This window comes from Octodon degus, unplaced genomic scaffold, assembly GCF_000260255.1.
Source record: "Octodon degus isolate 3935 unplaced genomic scaffold, OctDeg1.0 scaffold00046, whole genome shotgun sequence".
Classification (NCBI taxonomy): domain Eukaryota; kingdom Metazoa; phylum Chordata; class Mammalia; order Rodentia; family Octodontidae; genus Octodon; species Octodon degus.
The window spans coordinates 7,615,148-7,622,277 of record NW_004524622.1 but is presented as its reverse complement, the minus strand read 5'-3'; positions in this window follow the sequence as shown (position 1 = coordinate 7,622,277).

Sequence of the window (7,130 nt, the reverse complement as noted above, 5' to 3'; positions counted from 1 at the left end):
CCTGGTTCTGCAAAAAAAAAGAAAGAAAGAAAGAAAGAAAGAAAGAAAGAAAGAAAGAAAGAAAGAAAGAAAGAAAGAAAGAAAGAGAAAAAGAAAAAGAACTGTTTGATTTGTTGATTCTTTGTATTGTTTTCTGTCTCCGATGCATTAATTTCTTCTTTGATCTTTATAATTGCCCCCCTTGTATGAGATCTTGGCTTAGCCTGCTTTTCTTTTTCTAGAATTTTGAGGTTCACCATTAAGTTGTTTATTTGCACTTGCTCTGCTTTCCTAATATGGGTATTCATGGTTATAAATTTCTCTCTTAGGATTGTCTTCATGCTTTCTTATAAGTGTTGTCATCATTTAATTGAAGAAACTCTCTAATTTATTCTTTAATTTCATCTGTGACCGGTTGGTTATTCAGGAGGGTGCTATTTAATTCCCATGTCTTTATGAAGCTCTTGTGGGTGTTTTGCCCATTGATTTCCAGCTTCATTAATAATATGCAAAAGATAATTTCAATTCCTTTGTATGTACTTAAACATGAGCTACTATCTGGTCTATTTTGGAAATGACCCATGTGCAGCTGAGAAGAATGTATACTGTGGTTTTGTGGGGTGGAACAGTCTGTAGACATATGCTAAATCCATTTATTCAAAAGTTAGGTTCAGTTCTAATATTTCACTGTTGATTTATGTCTAGTTGATCTGTCTTTTTGTGACAGTGAGGTATTGAGATTCCCACAACACAACTGTATTAGTGTTTATTTGACTTTTTTCTGAAATATATTTGGTATAGGGTCTCACTGCACAGCTCAGACTCATAGTGATCCTCCTGTTTTCAACCTCCCCGGCACTGCGATTACAGGTGTGCACCACCACACCTGGTCTTATTTGACTTTTTAATTAATTCTGTTTTTTTGGTACAGGGAATTGAACTCATGACTTCAAGCTTGTTGCTGAGCTATTTCCCTGGCATAATCTTTTTTTATGTCCTTGGGTACACTGGTGTTTGTTGCATATATATTTATGAGTGTTATCACTTCCTCTTGGATTGTTTCCTTTAAAGGATGTAGTGACCTTCTTTATCTTTCTTAGTCAGTCTTGGCTTGAAATTCACTGTCTGGAGAAGGATTTTTTTTTTTTTTTTTTTTTTTTGGTCTGGCTCAGCCTGCCTTAAGGGCAGGTCTGGTAAGGCAGGTGGAAGGAGGGGTTCGAACCAGGGTATCCTGCGCCTGACTGCATTTGCATGAGCAGGTGCTTGAACAATTGAGCTAACCAGCAGGCCCCCCAACTCTGTCTGGAAATAGAATAGCTAGATACCCCTGCTTTTTTCTGGGTTCCTATCACGTGGAGCATTGTTTTCCATCCTCTGCCTTTTAGTCTATGCATTTCTATTTGAATTAAATGTTTGTTGTATGCAGCATATTTTGGGTCCTGCTTCTGGTTCTATTCTGCCAGTCTGTTTTATTGGTGAATTGAGAGCATTAACATTGATGGCTATAACTGATATGTACTGACTGATCCTTGTCATATTATTTGCCTTTTGTTGGAACCCCTCTTTTTTTCCCCTCCCTGTGTTTAATGGTTTGCCTTGCCTGGAAGGTTCTTTCTGTTGGGCTTCACCAAGTTGTAGTACTTATGTTTTTTCTAGAATGTCCTTCACAACACTATTGAGTGCTGATTTGCTGATCATAAATTTCCTCAGATGTTCTTTGTCATGGAAGTATCTTAATTCTCCATCAGTTTTGAAAGATAGTTTGCAAGGTACATCAATCTGGGTTGAAGGTTGTTTTCTTTTAGAACTTGAAATATTTCACTCCAAGTTTTTTTTTTTGTTGTTGTTGTTTGCTTTTTTTGGTACTGGGGATTGAACGCAGGACCCTGTGTTAGTCAGGCAAGCACTTATTCTACTGAGCTATCTCCTCAGCCCCCTCTAAGCTCTTCTATTTATTTATTTATTTATTTATTTACTTATTTATTTTTCTAAGCTCTTCTGACTTGAGAGTTTGTACTGAGAAGCTGTGATTCTGCTGGGCTTTCCTTTACAGGTTGTTACAGTGTAGGGCTTTTCAAGGGGAACAATATAAGACACACAGTTCATAAGATTACCTTGTAATAGTCATCTAAAGAATCACATACAAAGAGAGTTCAGGAACTCTGTCCACATACTAAAGATCAAAAAAACTGGCAGAGGGCCTGGATCCCACAGTAATGTCCTGCACGAGTCCAGCTGAAGACCTAAAGCCAACAACAATGCATCCTCCCAGTCCATCTAGAGGCCTAGAGTCCATGACAATGTCTCATGCAAGCCTGCTTTATGGATCTGGCTGGGAAGGCCAAAGGTCAGTGGTGGAAGCTAGAAAGTTCTGTAGCAGTGGGATAAAGGATCTGTGCTAGCAGGCTGAGGGATCTGAACTGGAGCCAAGAAGTGACTCTCAAAGTAAAAACCAGAGCTCCCCACGAAAGGATCAGAGCTATCCTCAAAAACAGTAAGGTCCCAAGCTCCTCAGATGATGATAACAGCTGAGTTCCCATCAGGAAAGCCAATGCCACAAGTTTCTCCAGGAAACTAACCTATACACCATCTTCTCCTCTGGAGCCAAAAAGTGATGCTCAAAGTGAGGGCCAGAGCTCCCTCAAAGTGAACCATAGCCAGACTCGGCAACATCAAGGTCCAGCGCTCTCAACAGTGAGAACAGTTAAGTTCATCGGGAAAGCCAGCATGACAAGCTACTCCAGGAAAACCAATGGCTCCCTACAGCTTCTCTAACAGCTTCACTTCTCTGGTTCTGCCTCTTATGCTGCCAGCAACAATCCTCAGGTGGCCTCCAACACCCAGCATAAAACTGGTTCAGTTCAGCTAGGTGTTAAAAGTTGATCACCAGTTGTCAATCCACTACATAGGTATTTTTTCCCCTCTAATAACTTTTTTTTTTTTTTTTGCTCCAAATGCCTTCAGGGCAGATTTGGCTGGCTTGAGTTGTGGGGATCGAACCACAGCAACCTGAGCCTGACTGCTTTGTTGAAGCAGCCACTTAAAGCACTGAGCTAAGGGGCAGGCCCCCCCCTAACAACTTTTAAGACTTTATTTTGAATTTCTAGAATCTTGATTATGATAAGCCTAGCTATAAATTTGTTTTTATATTTAGTACAGGACCTCACTATGTAGATAAGATTCATAGTGCTTCGCTTGTTTTCAGCCTCCCAAGGGCTGGGATTACAAGCAAGTGCCACCACACCCAGTCTCAATAGCTTTCTCAGTGCACCCTAGGGGTGGGGCTGGCACTGCAGGCTGGGGATCAAACCCCGGCCACTGCACTCTGCCTAAGCAGGGGCTTTTAGTCCACTGAGCTATCTGGCCGGCCCTTTATAGAATTTTTTTTTTGATCATAGCTAATTTAAGTTCTATATGCCTCACTTACTATATGTCAAATTCTTTTTCCCTTAAGTTTTGTTTTTCTTCCTTTTCATTTGTGATAGCTCCTGCTTTTTCATTGACTCAAATCGATCAACCTTAAGTTATTCTTCTTTGCCTTATCTGCTGAATTGATTTCTAGTGGGCCCTTGCTAGATTTGAGAAATCTTTCTTTTCATGATTGTTAACTGAAAGCCTGCCTTCTGAATCTGAGATCCTGCCTCACAATTGCTTAAATTGCCACAGATACTTCAGTGAAACTTTACTTTCCTGGACATCTACTTGAATCTGCATTATGTTTTCCATTTCAATCCTATGCTGAGTGTTCATGGCTTGCATAATTTTCTTAAGTGCCTCTTTTGTTTGTTTGTTTGTATTGTTATTTTTTTTTTCTCTGTATGTACTTTTTTTTTGGTACTGTTATTTCTATGAGCTCAAGTTAAGAATGTTGCACAATGGGGGCCAGGGAGATGGCTCAGTAGAATGAGCACTTGCCTGCCAAGTGCAGGGGCCCAAGTTCAACCCCTGGTTCCACAAAAAAAAAAAAAAAAAAAAAAGTTGCACAAAATAATTTAGCTGGTAAACTTGGTAAAAGTAATTATATCCATCAAAATCACAGCAAATCCTCTTGTCTTGGCTTCCTGAGTGTTGGGAGTACAGGCCTGTGCCACCATGTCTGGCTCAGCCATTCTAATTTCACAATATTTTACACTGGCCTTGAATTCATGAACTCACATAGTCAGCCCAAGTTCACTTTAAACTTGCTGTGACTCTCCTACCTCAGCCTCCTGGGTTCTAGACTTGCAGTATACATCACCACAACCAGCTTACTTTCATATTTTGAAAAGGGAAATCACTGTAATCTGAAATGAACTCAGTCACTGAAAGGGGCAATATCATGTGGGGAGCCAATACACTACATTCTGTAACCCAAACTGTCTAGTTTGCTATACACTTGACTGCCTGTAGCTACCGCACACTTCAGTGTAGTCAATGTAACCAACAAACTGAACCCACACCTTAAAAGCATGAAGCATGTACTGTACCGTGTTCTATAGTCCCTGTCCTGGGTTCAATATGACTCATATGTTTGGACATTTCCAAATGTTAAATCTAAGCATGTTTTGTAGTTAAAAACTTAAGATTTTTATTGAACATTAAATTCTTAAAAATATGGCTTGGAAAAGGAAAGAAAAATTAGACTACCAGGTGCAAAATAGAAGTATAAAATTTATTTAAAACCACCCACAAAATTCTGTGTAATCAGGAATGATACAATTTGCAATAGTTCTTTCTTTTAAAAACTCATGACAAAGATTTAAAATATATTTTCAGTTACAGTATTGATTTAGCCTTACTCAGTTAGAACAATTAAAAAAATTTATGCTCCAAACAAATGAGACACACAAGGAAAATATAACAATTTCCACAACTATCTTTACATGTATGTTTCAATACTTGTACATTTCAATGCGTTTTGCTACATAAACATGAAATCATGTACAACTGCTGTGCACCAGCCTAGCTTAATTAGATCTTTCAGGTCACATGCAGTCCCACTCACAAGTCTTCAAGTACTGCTGGTAAGTGTTCCCTTGACTGCAGAGGGCAGAATGTCACCCTGCACTAAGATCATTTCCCTTTTACATGGTGAAGTGCTTTTTCTTTAACTGTTTCCCTCATTTGTTAAGAACTAGAACATTCTATGGAGTTTTAAAAGTGTTTTCTAGCAAACATTTCTTCTGGAGACAATCTCACTGTGTGGTTTAGGGTAGCCTTGAACTCCCAATGTAGCTCAAACTGGACTTGAATTCAAAGGAATCCTTCTGTCTCAGCCTCCCAAGTGTTGGGATTACAGGCAAGCACTACCCCACCCGGTCCCTTGCAAATATTTCAGTATTTGGAATATTTAATACAGTGGGACGGCAATAAGAAAAAAAAAATCCCCCCACAAAAGGGTAAAAAATAAATAGTAAATATATTCCAAAAAGAGAAGTCAGGTAGGACAAGGAATGTTGGCTTTGAAATTGATACTTCTTAGCTTTGTCTGTTTGTTTGTTTGTTTGTTTGTTTTTGGTACAGGAGATCAAACTCAGGACCTTGTGCTTGCGAGGCAGGTGCTTATGCTATTGAGCTATATCCTCAGCCTAGGAAATCGATACTTTTTGATTGGGAATTCAGTTCCACTCTATTTCACCATGATGAAGAAGCTACGCATATTTCATCGCCACCCACACTGAGCATTTTGGGTTCTCCTTTAAATCAAGCTAATGGCATTCATGCTAATTTGTTTGAACAGTAACCATGTAGCAAAAGAGAATATGAACAAACTAGTAGCTCACAATTATCTCCCCGCCAGGTAATTCTACAAATTTCTGCTTAGGGAACACTTTGTGATTTCTTACAAACCCAGATATGACCATCCACCCATACAGCACCACGCAAAAGGTGCCCACAGTTTTTACTATAAAATCATTTCTGAAAAAATATTAAATATCTCTTTAAGCATCTATCACAATGTTATCCCATAAAGGCTAAAAAAAAAAAATATGAGCTTACATTGCAATAAAAATATTTAATCTTTTTGTTAAAGAGCTGTTTTTGTAAAGTCTTATGTCTTTAGTCATTTAGCTATAGCAAATAGGCATCGATGATGACTGTCCAGTACTGAACCAAAATCATCAAAAGGAGCCTGGAAAATTGAAGTGTGGCCTATTTTCATTTTTGTGACCCAGAATGTACTGATGGGAGTCAAAATATCCTACCTCTTTATATTTATGTGTTACTAGAATAGCCTATATATAAAGAGGTTACTAAAAATTTTACAAGTATATCATTATTTTTCTTAACTTTCTGGAAAAAAAAGGTCATGTTTGACCTTTGACCCAAAGATTTTATGTGGCTGAAAACAAAGCAGAACAAACAAGACAAATTCAAATAAGTGACAGTACTACCTTTTAGAGACACCAGTGATTTTTCATTTCATTTATATTGGGAGGGGCTGGGAACTAAAACTGACTACCTAGCACCATTTCCTTCAAAAAAAAATCTGTTTAATAACTTCCAACAAACAAATTAAACTTTTGATTGGTAGGTGCTGAACCAAGCCTCTTAAAAAGCATAATTTAAAGTTAATAGGAAGAAAGTGAAGAGCAAACACACTAAAGATGTGTTACGCACATGTATCAACTTCCCACGATGGACTGCAAACACTACTAAAAAAAAAATTAATAATAAGAAGACATGAAACATGGAAAACTTATAAAATTCCTGTTTTAAGGCCAGGGAGATAGCTCAGTAGAATAAGCGCTTGCCTGGCAAGTGCAAGGTCCTGAGTTCAATCCCCGGTACCACAAAAAAGAAAGAAAGAAAAATTCCTGTTTTAGAGCCAGCAAGATAGCTAAGCTGACTAAAGCACCTGCTTAGGCAAGTTTAGGCAAGTGCAGGGACTTCGAAGTTTGATCCCCGGCACCACATGCCACATTAGCTCTGCCACCAGCGCAAGCAGAGCCTGCCAGAGTCTGGGCGTAGTGCTGCACACCCCTAATCCTGGTGCTGAGGAGGCAGAAAACAGGAGGATCACTATGAGTCTGAGCCACGCGGTGAGTCCATGTAACACCCAAATATATTAAAAAAGAAGAAAAAAAATTCCTGTTTTAATAGGAAAAGGATTTTTTTTTTAAAGTGTCTTTTTAAGGAGAAAAAAGATAAAATGTCACAAATGTAAATTC